This window comes from Narcine bancroftii, chromosome 11 (genome assembly GCF_036971445.1).
Source record: "Narcine bancroftii isolate sNarBan1 chromosome 11, sNarBan1.hap1, whole genome shotgun sequence".
Classification (NCBI taxonomy): domain Eukaryota; kingdom Metazoa; phylum Chordata; class Chondrichthyes; order Torpediniformes; family Narcinidae; genus Narcine; species Narcine bancroftii.
In genome coordinates, this window is record NC_091479.1 from 60,271,580 (window position 1) to 60,289,350 (window position 17,771).

The 17,771-nt window shown below is 46.1% G+C and overlaps 1 protein-coding gene across 2 annotated transcripts in view; it reads left to right on the forward strand.

The window, feature by feature from the left end:
• The window catches only part of LOC138745793 (prickle-like protein 1), a 178,419-nt gene that overhangs the window by 76,872 nt on the left and 83,776 nt on the right, over positions 1-17,771 (forward strand). Inside the window, exon 2 of one of the 2 annotated variants that reach the window (XM_069903098.1) lies at positions 5,139-5,200. The exons of the other annotated variant lie outside the window; for it this stretch is intronic. The gene's annotated coding sequence lies outside the window, so the exon portion shown is untranslated. The remainder of the gene's footprint in view (positions 1-5,138; positions 5,201-17,771) is intronic. 2 annotated transcript variants of the gene reach the window in all.

Below are 17,771 nucleotides of genomic sequence, written 5' to 3' on the forward strand. Positions count from 1 at the left end.
ATTAACAACAGAGCTGTCTGAGCATAACCACTAACTTGGTTCTCCATGAGGTTCATAAATAACATAACAATTTACAGCACGGAAACAGGCCATTAGGCCCTTCTAGTCCGCACCGAACCAAACACACCTCTCTAGTCCCACCTCCCTGCACAATGCCCATAGCCCTCCATCTTCTTCTCATCCATATACCTGTCCAACCTTTTCTTAAATAATACAATTGACTCCGCCGCCACTATTTCTCCCGGAAGCTCATTCCACACGGCTACCACTCTCTGAGTAAAGAAGTTCCCCCTCATGTTACCTCTAAACCTTTGCCCCTTAATTCTTAACGCATGTCCTCTTGTTTTAAACTTTCCTCCTCTTAATGGAAATAGTCTATCCACATCCACTCTGTCTATCCCTTTCATAATCTTAAATACTTCTATCAAATCCCCTCTCAACCTTCTACGCTCCAAAGAATAAAGACCTAATCTGTCCAATCTCTCCCTATCTTTGGCTTGGCTTCGCGGACGAAGATTTATGGAGGGGGTAAAAAGTCCACGTCAGCTGCAGGCTCGTTTGTGGCTGACAAGTCCGATGCGGGACAGGCAGACACGATTGCAGCGGTTGCAAGGGAAAATTGGTTGGTTGGGGTTGGGTGTTGGGTTTTTCCTCCTTTGCCTTTTGTCAGTGAGGTGGGCTCTGCGGTCTTCTTCAAAGGAGGTTGCTGCCCGCCAAACTGTGAGGCGCCAAGATGCACGGTTTGAGGCGTTATCAGCCCACTGGCGGTGGTCAATGTGGCAGGCACCAAGAGATTTCTTTAGGCAGTCCTTGTACCTTTTCTTTGGTGCACCTCTGTCACGGTGGCCAGTGGAGAGATCGCCATATAACAGGATCTTGGGAAGGCGATGGTCCTCCATTCTGGAGACGTGACCCATCCAGCGCAGCTGGATCTTCAGCAGCGTGGACTCGATGCTGTCGACCTCTGCCATCTCGAGTACTTCAACGTTAGGGGTGTAAGCGCTCCAATGGATGTTGAGGATGGAGCGGAGACAACGCTGGTGGAAGCGTTCTAGGAGCCGTAGGTGGTGCTGGTAGAGGACCCATGATTCGGAGCCGAACAGGAGTGTGGGTATGACAAACCCAGGTAACATTCTGGTAAACCTTCTCTGCACTCTCTCCACTCTGTTTATATCCTTCCTATAATTAGGCGACCAGAACTGCACACAGAACTCCAAATTAGGCCGCACCAACGTCTTATACAATCTCAACATCACCTCCCAACTCCTATATTCCATGCAATGATTGATAAAGGCCAGCATACTAAAAGCCTTCTTCACCACCCTATTCACGTGAGTTTCTACCTTCAGGGAACGATGTACCGTTACTCCTAAATCTTTCTGCTCTTCTGTATTCATCAATGCTCTCCCATTTACCACGTATGTCCTGTTCTGTTTCTTCTTACCAAAATGAAGCACCTCACACTTATCAGCATTAAATTCCATCTGCCATTTTTCAGCCCACTTTTCTAAGCAGCCCAAATCCCTCTGCAATCCTTGAAAACCTTCCTCATTATCCACTATTCCACCTATCTTAGTATCGTCTGCATATTTACTAATCCAATTTACCACCCCATCATCTAGATCATTAATGTATAAAACGAACAACAATACAGATCCTTGAGGCACACCACTGGTCACCGGCCTCCAACCTGACCACTCTCTGGCCTCTCCCTTTCAGCCAATGTTCAATCCATTTGACTATCTCAAAATTTATACCTAAAGACTGCACCTTCTTAACTAACCTTCCATGTGGTACCTTATCGAAGGCCTTACTGAAGTCCATATAGACAACATCCACTGCGCTACCCTCATCCATATTCCTAGTCACCTCTTCAAAAAATTCAATCAGATTGGTCAAACATGACCTTCCTCCCACAAATCCATGTTGAGTGCTCCTGATTAGACCCTGTCTATCCAGATGTTTATAAGTACTATCTCTAAGAATTTTCTCCATTAATTTACCTACCACAGACGTCAAACTTACAGGCCGATAGTTGCCAGGCTTCCTCCTTGAACCCTTTTTAAATAACGGAACCACATGCGCAATGCGCCAATCCTCCGGCACTATCCCCATATCTAATGACATTTGGAAAATTACCGCCAGAGCCTCTGCTATTTCCTCCTTCACTTCTCTCAATGTCCTGGGGAAGATCCCGTCTGGTCCCGGAGACTTATCCACCTTTATATTCTTCAAAAGCCCTAAAACTACATCTTTTGTAATCTCTATATTCCCCATATTTACCCAATTTGCTTTTTTTATCTCACATCTCCCAATATCCTTCTCCTTAGTGAATACCGAAGAAAAGAAACTGTTCAATATCTCCCCCATTTCTCTAGGCTCCACACACAGTTTTCCGCTCTGATTCTCTAAGGGACCAATTTTGTCTCTAGCTTTCCTTTTACCATTAATATATTTGTAGAACTCTTTTGGATTAGTTTTCACCCTGCTTGCCATAGTTTCCTCGTACCTTCTTTTAGCTTTCCTAATTCCTCTCTTAAGATTCCTCTTACATTCAATGTATCTTTCAAACATCCCCTTAACTCCATGCTTCTTATATCTAATGTATGCCTCCCTTTTTCTTCGAACCAAGTTTCCAATATTCCTTGAAAACCACGGCTCTCTCAAACCTTTTGCCCCTCCTTTTAACCTAACAGGAACATAAAGCTTTTGCACTCTCAAAATCTGATCTTTAAAAGACTTCCATCTCTCTACTACATCCTGCCCATAAAACAAATTGTCCCAATCCACACCCTGCAAGTCCTTTCGCATCTCCTCAAATCTAGCTTTTCCCCAATCAAAAACCTCAACCCTTGGCCCTGACTTCTCTCTTTCCATAATGACATTGAAGCTGATGGCATTATGATCACTGGACCCGAAGTGCTCGCCAACACTAACCTCCGTCACCTGACCCATCCCATTTGCCAACAGTAGATCTAACACTGCTCCTTCTCTGGTCGGCACCTCTACATATTGTTGTAAAAAACTATCTTGCACACATTTCACAAACTCTAACCCATCCAGTCCTTTCACAGAATGTGTTTCCCAATCTATATGTGGAAAATTAAAATCTCCCATAATTACAACCCTGTGCTTATCACAAATATCTACTATCTCCCTACAGATTTGCTCCTCTAGGTCTCGGTCCCCTCCGGGTGGTCTATAATACACCCCTACAAATGTAACCTCTCCTTTCCTACTCCTCAGTTCCACCCAAATAGCCTCCGTGGATGTGCCCTCTAATCTATCCTTCCTAGGTACCGCTGTAATATTTTCCTTGACAAGCAATGCAACCCCACCTCCTCTTGCCCCTCCGACTCTTATCACACCTAAAACAACAAAACCCAGGGATATTCAGCTGCCAATCACATCCCTCCTGCAACCATGTCTCACTAATCGCTACCACATCATACTTCCAAGTATCAATCCACACCTTCAGCTCATCCACCTTTTTTACAATACTCCTGGCATTAAAATATATGAATTTCATTGATTATAAATTTGTGTCCACTTGTTCTTTACAAGTCTGGTAACAGGCCCTTCTGGCCCCTGAGCCTGCTCTGTCCATTTACACCCATTAGCCCACCAACCTATCTATCCTTGGTACATGGAAGGAAACCAGAGCATCCAAGCATATGGGGGATGGGGGAGAATATATAAACACCCTACAGATTCGAACCTGGGTCTCTGCCCTTGGGTTAGTGTAGCGGTTAGCACTTGTGCTATTAGTGCTGCCCTAGTTCTCGGTACATCTTTGTGTTCCTTTTAGATGAGTTGTAGCCCTGAAGACCCAGATCAACCTTCAATCATCGATCAGAAAATTGCCTGTTGTCTGAAATGTAACCCTACATTTGCCAAGGCAGGCTTCGATTTCTGCATTGCTTTTGGAAATCCCTGACCTAAAAGTGGATGATAGAACTTATTGTCATACACAGTATACAATGTACAGATGCTCCGGAATTCCTACTTGCTGCAGCTGGACAAGTTCTTGTAAAGAAAATAGTAAAATAATTGAATGATATTAAAAAGAGACAATAAATGCAGAAGACAGATATAGCCCCAAAAAGTGACTTGCAATAGTGAAGACAATTTGTGGCATTGGAGCCATCTATGATTTGTGTGTCAAGGGGAATGATGCATGTGTGTGCGTGTGCGTATGTGCTGCGCGCTGGCTCATTGTGCAACAGCCATCCCAAAAAGACAGATGACGCTGGTTAAAAGGAGACAGCAGACACTGAATTTTGAAACAGAAATCAAGCTCCTGGAGGAACTTGGTGGGTCAAGCAGTGTCAATGGAGGAGAAAGAATGGTCGGCCTTTCAGACCAGAGCCCTTCATCAAACCATTTTTTTTTTTAGATGCTTATATTTGCAGAAGGATTTGAAACTCTTCCTTTTACCAAAAGCATCCTTTCGCATCTTTGCACATAGCTGGCAGTGGCTTGGTAACAGAGCTGGTGAATCTTTCTGTGTGTATCACCAGAAGAAAGTTAAACCCTCCATGTAGCATATAACTGGCCATTCAAAGCATCAGCTCCAACGGAGCTGCCAGGTGCTGGGTCTCTTTTTGCTGGAAAGGATCATTGGCCAAGCCCTCCTACAAACCTTCACTACCTCCTTCCACCACTCCTGTCCCCCCCACCCCACCAGGCTTCAGTGTTGTCTTCTGAAAGTCCCCCTCACCTTCAGCGCCTTCCAAACCCAGAACACAGGTGACAGGCATGTGAGTACATCCCCTTGGGCTTAACCGTCATCCCTTGTATTATTTAGACGGCAATGTCGGGAAGATCGCGGAAAAAAAGTTACTGCCCATGTGGGCGTTCATGCTGGGCGACATTTTAGACTGCAAATTGCTGAGTGCAACAGTCCCGGGAGTTGGACGCGCAGTCGAATGGATGACCATCAACAAAATTTTCCGGTACTATTTTTACACTGCAGGCTTCCTCCAAAAAGTTGTAGGGGTCCTGCAGGACAAATCGCGGTGCAGGAATTGACTCCAAATTCCTGCACGTTCCTTTCTAGTCTGCCTGCGAGGCGGTAAAATTCCTTGATTGTGCCGATACATTCCTGCAGTCTAAAAACCTTACCTGTTTACTTTCAGGAGTGTTCCTTCACTGCTGGCTCTACATCTGGAAACTTTAAAAATCAAGACAGTATTACAAGGTATTGTCATCTCACTGTACCAGGGACCGAGGTTCGAATCCACCACTGTCTGCAAAGAGTTTGTATGTCCGTCCTGTGACCCATGTGTGATTTTTCCAGGTGCTCCTCCAAAGGGTATGGGGTTGGTATGTTAATTGGACAGCACAGGATTCGGGTGCTGGAAGGGCCTTCTACCCTGGTATATCATTAAAATTAATAATATTTCTGCGGGAACCTTTTTCAGTAAAGTTCTCACCCATTGGCTGAGTGAGTTTTTATCCCTTGTGTTAGAGTTATGCATTCTGCTTCAGCTTCTGAGTTTTTAAACGTTCCTCGTTTTATTTCCAATCTCCGACTCATTGGATGGTGAGATGGATTGTTACCAGATTTTATGACGACTCTGTGAGAGTGGATAACATCGCTGGTTATTGAGTGTAAGTTGTCAGCCATGTGACAGAAGGGGAGCATGCAGACGCAGACACCCAGAGCTGCTAGAAGATCATCAGGCTGGTGAAACACTCCCTTTGGTTTGCCAAGAACTTGGATGACAGTGAGGGAATGCTGCCGACCGGCACATTCCAGGCTGCAGAAGTATGTCCGAAGGGACGCAATGAGGCCTCGTGCAGCCAACGTGAGGGCGCTGTGGGGAAGGCATTGATAAGGGGATGAGATTGGTGGGGAATCCTCTCAAACTACAGAGGGAGAGTAACCCTGGAGGGCACATTAGTGGTACAATAACAGTGTACAAACAAATCTGATACTATGAATAGACTGTGTGTGAGGAAAGAGGACACAATGAATTTGAAAAGTCCTAGCATTGCGTTTTGATTTTTGTAGAGAATGGTTTATTTTGAATATTTGGGAGGAAATAAAAGCTGTGGCAAGAGGAAGGTAATCCACTGACTTTGTTCCCCAATGCCATTCTCCAATAACCCAAAATAGATGGATGCCGACTGGTGTCTTCGAAGCCTAATTTGGGAATACCAGTGCCATGGAACGAAAAAGGTAGCAAACACTGCCAGACCTATCCACTGTAGACATCAATGTGAGGCAGAAGAGGGCAGCCGACATAGCCAAGGACCCCCATCGCCATGGTCTCAGCCTCTTCTCACTGCTACCTTCAGGCAGAAGTGACCCTCCAGGTTCAAGAACTAGTTCTTTTCAACATTTATTAAGCTTTTGAATGTCCCCTTGTTGAACTGATCTTGGACTACTCCAAGACCACACTGGACTATCTACACTGTTCTTTTGCATGAGGATTATGGTGAATAGTCATCATTGATCTAGAGCAGGGGTGTCAAACTCAAATTCACAGAGGGCCAAAATTAAAAACTTGGACTAAGTCGAGGGCCGAACTAAATATTTATTGAAAATTTTCAACAACATCTGCATGTTTTCTCTTCTTTCAACATATGTAATGTTAAACTTTAGGATATAACTTTAGGAGGATAATGTTACAGGTCAGGAGTAGGTAGCTCAAGTTCACCCTTTGCTTGACCTGAGGGAAACATATTTGGTCTCTGTGGAGATGTAGTCAGCATTCACAGGCTGTGTCCATTTTGGCCTGCATCAAGACTCAGCATTTCCTGCTCACTCCTCAGGCTCTAGGCCTCTATTCACCCTCGACCCACCATCCCTCTACCTGACCAGTCCTTTACCCAACCTCTACTCATCCCTCACTCCACTCGCTCTGCCTCTACCCACCCCATCCTATACACGCCCCTCTACTGCCTCTCCCCTCAACCTGTTCCTCCCTCTACCCGTCTCTCACCCTCTAATCACCCCTCCCCTACTCGCCCTGCCCCTCCCCTTTTACCTCTTCCCTATCCACCCCTCCTTCTACTCATCCCTCCCTCTAACTGACCCTCGCACCACCATAACTTCCCCTGCCCATTACTCCTCACCTAAACCCTCTGCCCACCCCTGCTTACCCACCCACACAGGTCCAGCGCACTGCCGATCAGCCTTTGCGGACAGCCACCATCTCTCTCTTCACGTGCAGGGCCGAATCAGCCGTCCCTGGGGTCCGCGCGGGTGTAAGCGCTGAAGGCCGTGGCGACTGGGAGAAGTGCGTTCGCGCTGTGGAAGGGCCGTCCGGTGCCAGTCACGCGGGGCTCGCGTTGCCCGGGGGCCGTGAGCAGCCTGCCATGTCCGTCGCGCCGACAGGAAATCACAGGCGCTCTCCCATCCGCCGCACCGCTCGACAGGTGGGAGAAGTGACTGGTTGTGCGGGAAGCCTTCCAACTGGCTTGCCGGCTGATGACATCGACAGACTTCTCGTGTTACAATTTCTCGTGTTACAATGGGGAAGGATGTGCAATGAAGGGGGAGGATGGTGAGGGTGACTTTACCAAAAAACAGCATTGGCTCTCGCTGCAGGGCGGGCCACCTCTAATACACTTTTGAAATGATCTTGCGGGCCAAATATAATTTGGCCCGCGGGCCAGAGTTTGACATGTGATATCTAGAGTATTTATTGCCTCTCTAATGTAATCAGATGGCTTACTATTATAGTTTGTTCTTTACAATTGCTTGTTCAGATTTTTTTTTAGATATATTGTCAGGGCAGTAATGGGTAGACATCTTTGTTAGTGGATGTTATGTCATATGATTTAGCGAGCTGTCAGAGTGGTCTTCTTTCTCTCCATTCTTAGTATTTGTGAAGAAACAAGTGAGGGATGGGTCCATTCAAATGAAGATCTGCTGAAAAGTGATCTGCCACCTGAAGTAGGAGAAGATGCCGCTGCTAACCTCAAAGGTGGAATGATAGATGAAAGGGAAGTCATGGAGAGGGTGCAGAGGAGATTTACCAGGATGTTGCCTGGATTGGGAAACCAGTCTTATGAGCAGAGCTGGGACTTTTCTCTTTGGAGCGTAGAAGGATGAGAGGAGACTTGATAGAGGTCTGTAAGATTATGAGAGGCATAGATAGGGTTGTCGGCCAGCACCTGTTTCCCAGGGCAGGATCAGCAAACACCAGAGGACATCTGTACAAAGTGAAGGGAGGGAAGTTTAGGGGAGACATCAGGGGTTTTTTTATTTACACAGAGGGTTGTGGGTGCCTGGAATTCCTTGCCGAGGTTGGTGGTGGAAGCTGAAACATTGGAGGCATTTAAGAGACAGACACATGGATTAAAGAAAAATAGAGGGTTACGGGGTAGGGAGGGTTTCATTTTTTTCAGCAAGGAATATATGGATTGGAACAACATTGAGGGGTGAAGGGCCTGTACTGTTCTGTATTATTTTATATACATACATGACATCACATACAACACTGAGATTCCTGCAGGTGTGACAGAATTATCACTAATTGGAAGTTGTAAAAAAAAACAAAGAACTGTAAACAGAACAAAAAGAAAATCAATAACGTACCTAAGCAAGAGTCCTTAACAAGACTCTAATTGACTTTGTCACTAGGCCCTTTCATACAGGGAAAACACCCATCTGTAAAGGCGGAGGTTCTTCGTCTTTGCACCTAAAGACGTACCTTTCTGGGCAGCTCCGAGGTACTGATATCAACCCTTTTCAGGGAAGGATAATCAACACAGTTCTATGCTCCACCGCCTGACCTTAATGTACAGACCCTGGAAGCAGCAGGATAGGAGAGGGCTGATGACCCTGTCACCCCACTCCCTTCATGAACCCCCTCAAGGCAGGGGCGGAGGGCAGGAGACGTCAGGGCAGCAGGGGGCAGCCAGTGCAGGCTGTGACAGCCTCACCAGGCCGTTTCGGCCTTTGGGGCTGCTCTCTGCGGCTAAAAACGCAACAGAGCAATGGCCGTCCTCCCTACCCGTAATGCCCCATGAAGCTAGAACTGTTCTAGGAACCACAGCTGTGTGGGAGATTATGGGTAGGGAAGACGCACATTGTTCTGCCGCGCATTTATGATAGGTGGCACTACGGCACCAGTCGCCCCACCTCCATCGGCTCCGGAGGGTGCTACAAGGAACCTCTGGATATGAATGTGATACTGGAAAAGGCTGCTGCATGAAAGGTAAGTTTTAAGATTTAGATCTGCTCTTGTAGCCGGCCATCAGGTGGAGGCCTGACATGAAATGGCCTATTGAGAAGCCACAAAAAAGAATTTTGGTGCATATATTTATTGCACAATGTGTATGAGAATAAACTCACTATTATCAGCGCGTCGTGGTTAGCGGTGACTTCTACCTGTCTCTGTGGGTTGCCTCCAGGAGCTCCATTCAAAACAAATGGGGATTGTGAGTTAATTGGTGTATTTGGGAGCTCAAGCTTGTCGGCTGGAAGGGCCTGCTACTGTGCGGGTATGTCCAAATTTAAAATTTATAAATTGAAAGTGTATAACTTATCATCTTCACCAATACAAAAGTGAGTTGAAATTCTCCAACAATCAGAAAGTCGGGTTGAATGAGCTGTTCTGTGCTATGTGACAGAGAAGAAAATTTTGCAAGGCAGCATTTGTTCTGTGGAAGCCTCCTTAAATTCCTGGTGGACATTAAGTCAATTAAAGTGTGCCTTCTGAAACCAGTAAACAGTGAAGGCAGGTGGTGAGGTAAAAGGGTGAAAATCATCTGTCCTGCAGTGAAAGCACCTCCTTTACTGTCCTGCCGTGACACTGAATACAAATGTGAATTGCAGGGATGTGTGAACTTGTGATGTTTTGTTGCCATAAAAAGTGAAAAGCAGACAGAATATTTGGTTTAATTTCTCCATCTCATGATTTGGTGGGGGGAAGGGGGAGTGGGGGAGCGGGGGGAGTGGGGGGAGGGGGAGGGGGTTCTAAAACTGAAGCAAAATTTTAACTGTCTTTCGGTTACTTTACAAACTTGAGCCTAGCCTGCCTAACCTTTATTCAGCAATGGAAATGTTTTCAATATTGCTATTTAACAGTTGTGCCATTCCCTGCAGAGGTACTGCTTGGTTCCAAGTGGTCCTCCCTATGGCCCTGAGAGGGACTCCCAGGCAGATGTGTGAAGTTGTGTGTGTTTTGACCTGTATTCATGTTGAGTCCCATGGTTCAGGGCTATTTCCTCTTCTGTCTTCATTAAGGCTGTTGCAATTTTTAACCCAGGCTCCTCAAGCCTCATTATCAGTGCCCTATGGAAAGATCATTCAAGAATCTTTTGTGTGCAGTTAGCATTGCAGTTAGGGCACCAGCAACGAGTGGCATCACGAGGCTTGGTGTCGCCCAGTGCAGAAACACGTGGTTTAATTTCCCCCTCTTTCACTCACCCCACCCCCACAGCCACCATGGACCATTTTTTGGTTTTTCTCCTTTTCCTTTAAAAAATGTTATTGATATCAGTTTACAAATACTAATGACCACAATATTGTAGCTAAAACACCAGAAAACTTGACAAAAGCAGCGATTATTTTATTAAAAAAACACCAGCATCAACAAAAATAATAGCGCCTGCTTGTAGTGCGTGCAGACGGAACCATATGATTCGAAACATCATTGTAATTGGGTAACAATGACAGTGCAGTAGAAGGTTCAAAAAGTAAATTAGCTAGAGTTTTAGCCTCATGGGTAAATTGATACATGTCAGCTGGACTTACCAAAAAAAATTTTCAAAAATTTTATAGACTATCATTTTGGACTCACCCTCTTCTGATAGTGTCACCTCCCCCCCCCCCCCCCGATGGTGTCCCCCCTAGTGGGGTCCTCTTCCCTCCCACCCAGTGGGGTCCTCTCCCCCCGAGTGACATCAGTGCCAACATCCTGGGTTTGAATGTGGTGCTGTCTGCAAGATGGCATGTTGTCCCTGTGACTGGGTTTCCTCCCATGTTCCAAAGGCATGGGGTCGGTAGAGTGTATTTGGACAGCATAGGCACATGGGACGGAAGGGACTGTTAGCATCTGGTATCTCTAAATGTTAAAAAATAAATGAAAGGACCCCTGAGAGTGCCTTCCTCAAGTGACCGCAGAGGAAGGAGTGGACAATTCCACCCTCTGTAATGTTCATCTGTGCACGTCCCACCCGGACTTGGACCAGATTTTGAACATTCCAGCTCTCTCATTAAATGAATATTAACTTTCGGTGGAAAGCAGAACAAAAGACTCTTGGCAATACACAGACGAGCTGGAGAAATTTAGCAGCATCCATAGGAAGTAAAGGATAACCAACTTTTCAGGAATTGAGGAAGATCAGGCAGGTGCCTTTCCTCCTCCTTTTAATTCAGGTACCTGCTGACCAAGTGCCCAGGCCTGAAACATTGGCCCCTTTCACGCTACCGACCTGCTAAATAGGTGTGTGAACAACTCGTGTTGAAATATTGGGTGGGCCAATCACACTAGATCATGAAACCCCGGGTCCGTGCGCCCTTTAACATTAAATGCCTGGTATCGCAGAGCTAAGCGGAGGTGGGGGGTGGGGGTCCAACCTTCAGTGGTGATGTCCTGAGTGACGTATTACATACTCGCGGGGCAGTGAAATCGGAAAAGGAGTGGGAGTAAAGCACATGCGTGTACGATGTAGAAGGGAGCGAGGGGGGAAAAATGCACTCAATTTAAGAAGACTTGCGCACACAATTTATAAAAGACCGTGGGGAAAATCTACTGCAGTGGCTTTCAGACTATTCAAACTGAGGACAAACCCACAAACCAGCTTCCTCACAATCTGGCAGACCTTGTGTCAAATCGAGCCTTCAGGTGACCCTCTCATACAACAGGCCATCCTTCACCCTGCCTATTGAATGTTTGAAGATTTCCTCCTCGCCCCTTATTGAGAGGAGCTCCCACACCTCCTGGTGCCCCCAATTCACCACCATTATCACAGCACTAAAATTACACTAATGCTATATGATACTAAAGCTACTTCAAATACCTACACTAGAAGACCTTCGAAATATAACTACACTAATACTAACACTAAATGAATCATGTCAATACTACACTAAAAACCTTTGAAAACCAAACACTAGCCTTAACTACACTGAAACATTGACCTTCCCTCCAAACAACCTGGCCAGACTCCCGCAATGATGCCACTAATGCTACCTGGCATAGTAGGTGGCCTGTTCACATTGGAGCCAAGTCAACAACTTGGCTCTGATACATCCTTCTGGGTTGTTTGAGTCCTGGGTTGATTCCACCCCCCCCCCACCCCCCCACCACTGGGTTTGGAGTGTTTGCACTGGCAAGTGAAACCGGTAAATTCCCAGGTTCAACTGTCAGTGTGAAAGGGGCTAATATAAAGTTTGGTTGCCCTTTATTCCCTGTGGATGCTGCATGACCTGGTGAGTTTCCCCAGCACCTTTGTGTATTGCACTGAACCCCAGCATCTGCAGAATTTCCTGTTCAAGTAAATGTTGGCAATAGTGAAGCCGCCCAAAGGAACTGTGCTCTGTTTGAAATGTTCTGCCTTGCGCCCTGTACAAACTTATTTGGGGATATCCATTGTCAAGCACCACAAAGTAATTTCAGGGTGGAATTATTTCTTTAAATAACAGACTGGGCAAGTGGTGGCATGCTTGAGAACTGGGAAATGTTGAAACCTGTTCTGATGCAAAGGGGAGAGGCTAGGAATTGAGTGGGTCAGGGGGGAAAATAAAGCAGCAGGTTTGAAGTGGATCCCTGATAGCTCCACTCAATTGCACCATAAATCTTGGCCGACAATCAGATTGTTTGATGTTCCAAGGAGATAGGCTGCAATCAGGTGATGGTGGAAATTCGTAGTGAGGACTACAAACACTTGATAAATATTTGAATTTTTTTTTATCTCTTGGGGGGTTGCCGAGCTGCATTTCTGGGCTGCTTCAGATTGATGCAGATACCACCAGAATTTGCTGCAGTGTTTCGGGTTTCCAGCGTCAGCTGTTCCGTAGGCTCTTTGTGTCACCGCGCAATGACCTGAGAGAGCGTTGGGGTCTCAAGAGTCTTAATTGATGAGGTTCAACTTAACACCTATTATACGTGACACCGTTTCAAGACTTCTGCCACCTTCTCACGCCCCATGCAAGTTCACAGTTCCTTCCGAAGGAAAGTGCATGATGTGATTCTTGGTTTAAAGTTGACAGACAACCCAAAGTTCTGTGGGGAAGGACCACAGTCTGGAGTCCCTTCCACGACTGGTAATTAAGGGACTGAGATTGGTGGGGAAGCCCCTGAAACAACATGAGGGGGAGTAACCCTGGAAGGAGGGTGGGGGGGGGCACATTAGAGGTAAATGCTAGAGGAATTAAATGTCAATGTGAATAAGCCCCTAATTCAGAAGATTGCAGTTTTTCTTTTGTGGGTACGGCACTACGAATGTACACTGTGTGCCCATGTTGTTTGAAACTTAAACTGGGCTCCTCACCCAATGACCATTGCAACACGCTGACCTTCCACAAGAGACGCCACTTTAATAAAGGCCACGTAGATAATTTAGGAGACACCAGGAGGTCATTTGGACCATTGTCTGACTCAGTCAAAAAAATTTTACCTCGTCTTATCCTACATTTAAGCTGAGAGAGGAAAGATTCAAGTGTGACCTGAGGGGCAATTTTTCCCCCAGGGAAGGGCAGGTGGAACGAGCTGCTGGAGGAAGTAGTTAAAAGATTTATATCAAACCGTATAGGCCCTTCGGCCCTCAATGTTGTGCCAACCCACATATTCCTTTTTTAAAAAAGTATTAAACCCTCCCTACTTCATAGCCCTCTATTTTTCTTTAATCCATGCGATCCAGGCAACATCCTGGTAAATCTCCTCTGCACCCTCTCCATGGCTTCCACATCCTTCCTATAATGAGGTGAGCAGAACTGAATACAATGTACTCTGTTGTCTTACCAAAGATTTGTAGAGTTGTAACATGACCTCTCTACTCCTGAATTCAATCTCCCATTAATGAATCCCTGCATCGCCTAGGCCATCTTAACTATCTTATCAACCTATAACCTTGAGGGATGTATGGTTTTGAACCCCAAGGTCCATCTGTTCATCCACACTCTTAAGTAACTGACTTTTAGATAGGGACATGGATACAAAGTGTTCAGAGTGATGGGGTCAAATTCAGGCAAACTGGAGCAGCTTAGAGTGATCGACAGGGTTGGGTTGAGCTGAAGGGTTGTTTCCAGGCTGTGAAACACTGCCTTCACTGGAAAACATCTCCTCAAGTGTGTGTCCACGCACTGTGTCAATGGGGTAAGTCATTTTGCCTCTCCCAACCTTGACAGTGATGGGTTCCACAGCTCCACCCCCCCTCCCTTCTAGTTGAGCAGCTCCTCCTCATCTCTGTGCTAAGCCTATTCCTTTGAATCTTCGGTCTATCCCCTCGTTCCAATGCAATCCTGTGCCACCGTCTTGAAAGTAGATTTTATTATTATTATTACCAATAACAATGGGTTTTCAGATATACTGAAGTGTGTTCAATGGTCTAAAGTTTGACTGAATGACAATGTGAACAGAAGTAAGGTGTGTAGAGTGGTCAGGGTGAAGTTAAACAAGATCTGCAAAGGCTGGGGATGAAGAGTTTAGTTTCCCACATGAAAACCTGAATACCTCAGTGTGTCCGTGGGCTCGTGTCATTTTCATTCTAAGCCCCCCTTCCCCCAAGAAAGGAAAGGGCTCCTTGCTTCACTCCCTCTTTTGTGTTCCACTGACTAGCCTTGACATAGGAAGCATGTGCGGCTAATCTCAAGAGAAGGATAAAAATGGGGCAAGGATTCAGTACCATCTCCACTCCTGGTCCTGATGCAGGATAAAAATGGGGCAAGGATTCTGTTCCATCTCCACTCCCAGTCCTAATGCAGCGTTTCACCCCAAAATGTCGACAATACATCCCCAGACGCTCCTTGACCCATTGAGTTCCTCAGCAGGTTGTTCTTGGCAGAGATTCTATCACTATTTGCCATCCATTTTTCCACTGTTGAAAAATATGCTTCTGCTGTAGGGTGATGTCTGCTGCTGCCTGATAACTTTTCAACACTTGTCAGACTCTCACATAAAGGAATGTCATTGAGATCGCCCACCGAAGGTTGGTTTGTCCACATTGAACCAGAACAGGAAAGAGACAATATCGGCAGGAAGGGAAAATAGGAGGTTTAAAAAAAATAAATCTGAAACAAAGTCTGTAAGAGAACTGCAAATCGACCAGCACTGAACAGTAACAAAGTCCGTTCCAAAGCAAAGAAAGAGGAGACACTTTCACAGTAGTGCTTGTTTGATTTGTGTCTTGGGGCTGTGCCTGGAAACCAGAGCACATTCCATTCATCTGTGCTCCAAGCACAACATGCATCAATGTATCAATGTCTAGGGATGTAGCTCTCGGCTCCTTGGGCTGTGAGCTTTGGTTCAAGGGTGGCATAATCTCTTGGTCTGCAGCTATAAGTCAAGGCTTGCTCCTAAGATGCCAGCTGACACTTGTGAAGAATCAGCGATGGGGAGCTACTTCACCACCTTTCTGCTGAAGTGTCAAACTGTGGCCATACCTGCTCTCTCACTGTTGAAGAAGAGCAGAGAGATTAGGTCGCACATGCCACTGCTGACTAGAATATTCCACCCACACTCGACCCATATCTCTCTAAACCCTTCCCATGCATGGATCAGTCCATCTTTGTCTTAAACATTGCAATAGTACCTGCCTCAACCACTTCCTCTGGCAGTCCATTCAATACACCCTCCACCTTCTGTGTTTTTAAAAAAAGTTACCCTTCAGGTTGCTGTTAAATCTCTTCTCCCCTCTCACCCCCTCACCTGTGTCCTCTGATTAGGGGTTCCCCTACACTGGTCAAAAGACCATTCATTCTCTCTATTCCGCTCATGATTTTATACACCTCTGAGATCACCCCTCATCCTCCTGCCCTTCAAGGAATAAACTCCACGTCTGCTCGACCTCTCCCTGGAGTTCAGCCCCCCAAGTCTTGGCAACATCCTCATCGATCTCATCTGCACCCTCTCCAGCCTGACAACACTTTTCCTCTAGCACAGTGACCAAAACTATAAACCCCTCCCCAGATGGGACTTCACCAACATCTTCCAGCAATGCAGAGTCTTTTGCCCAGAGTATGGGAAGCGAGAACCAGGGGTCAGATGCATATGGTGAGGGGGGAGAGATTTATTAGGAACCTGAGGGGCAGCTGCTTTATACAGAAGGTCGTGGGAGTATGGAACAAGCTGCAGAAGAGGTGACTGAGGCAGGTACTATCGGAACATTTATAAAATAAAGGATGAATACATGGATATTATGGGTTTGGAGGGGTATGGGCCAAATGCTGCCAGATGGGACTAATGTGAGTGGGACATACTAGTCAGTGGGGGGAGGCTTAAAGGGAGCATAAGGGGGAATCTTCTCGTAGAGAGTGTGGAACGAGGTGCCAGCTGAACTGGCTTGATTTTGACAGTCAAGGAAATCTTTGATCGGTACAGAGAGGGGTTTGGAGAGCTATGATCCACATCAATGAGACTTGGCAGAATCAATAGTTTGGCACAGACTAGATGAGCCAAAGAGCCTATTTCAATGCCATATGACTCTTGTGAATCATGTGCAGAGTGTTTTGATATCAGGAATGAATTAAGTGTAATTCCAAGGTGAGTTGTTGTGCTGTTTAATTTTAAATTAAATTTAGACATCCAGGCCTTTTGGCCCACGAGTCAGTGCCATCCAATTAACCTACAACCCCGTACGTTTTGAACCGTGGGAGGAAACTGGAGCCCCCGGGGAAAACCCACCGGGACACAGGGAGAGCGTACAAACATCTTACAGAGAGTGTGGGATTCAAACCCCCAGTCCCAATCGCTAACAGTGCGATGTTTACCACAAATTCTTAACTGTCAGCCTGACTAAGATGCTCATGAAAAATTAGGTTGCTTGCTGAGCATAAACCTGTGGTTAATTAAGTGGGAAAAGCTTTCACATTGAGGTGACACAAATGTTTAGGCAGTGATGATGAGGATATGAGAAAGGATGAGATGAGAGGAGAGCTGTGAGAACTCAGAACTTCAAAGGTGAGAACGCGAGTGTCAAAGATATTAACAGTACTCACAGGATCCACTAATTAAACCCCTCTGACTGGACCCCTGCTGCCCCTCAGGGTCATGGCGTGGAAAGTAACATCAAGGTGTGGAAGCTTGCCTGCCTCGTGGGAATAGAGGGTGGGCACAAATGGCCTCTCTCTGGTTGGAAGGGTGGACCATGTGGATCAGCTCTGAGGCCTTAACCTCTGGCAATTTCCAGATATGAAGGAATGGCTGCTGGGTTCGCTGATGCACATAATTAGTGAAGGTTAAGAAACAGTGAGTGAATCATGGGGAGTGGACAAACGTGCTGGAGAAACATAGAAGGTCCAGCAGCACCCACAGGAAGTAAAGGGGCTGAGGCCCTTCATCAGGGGTAAGCAAAAACCAAGAAGGCCCCTGAATTAAAAGATAGGGAGAGGGGGAAACTGCAGTTTTGTTTGCAGGGATTTTCCAGCGCATTTGTGTCTTGCATTCAACCCCAGCATCCTGTTTAACACTATAATGTGGGAACTTGTCTGTTTTTGACAATTAAAAGAAACATTTTTCAAATTGTACAGCTTGAGATGGTTCTGGGGACTTGAGTGAGTGATTCAGAATTGATGGCACTGAGGTCGAAGGAACTTCAAGTTCTGAGAAATAAAAGTCTTCATTAACCTGACCTGGGGCAAGAAACCCAAC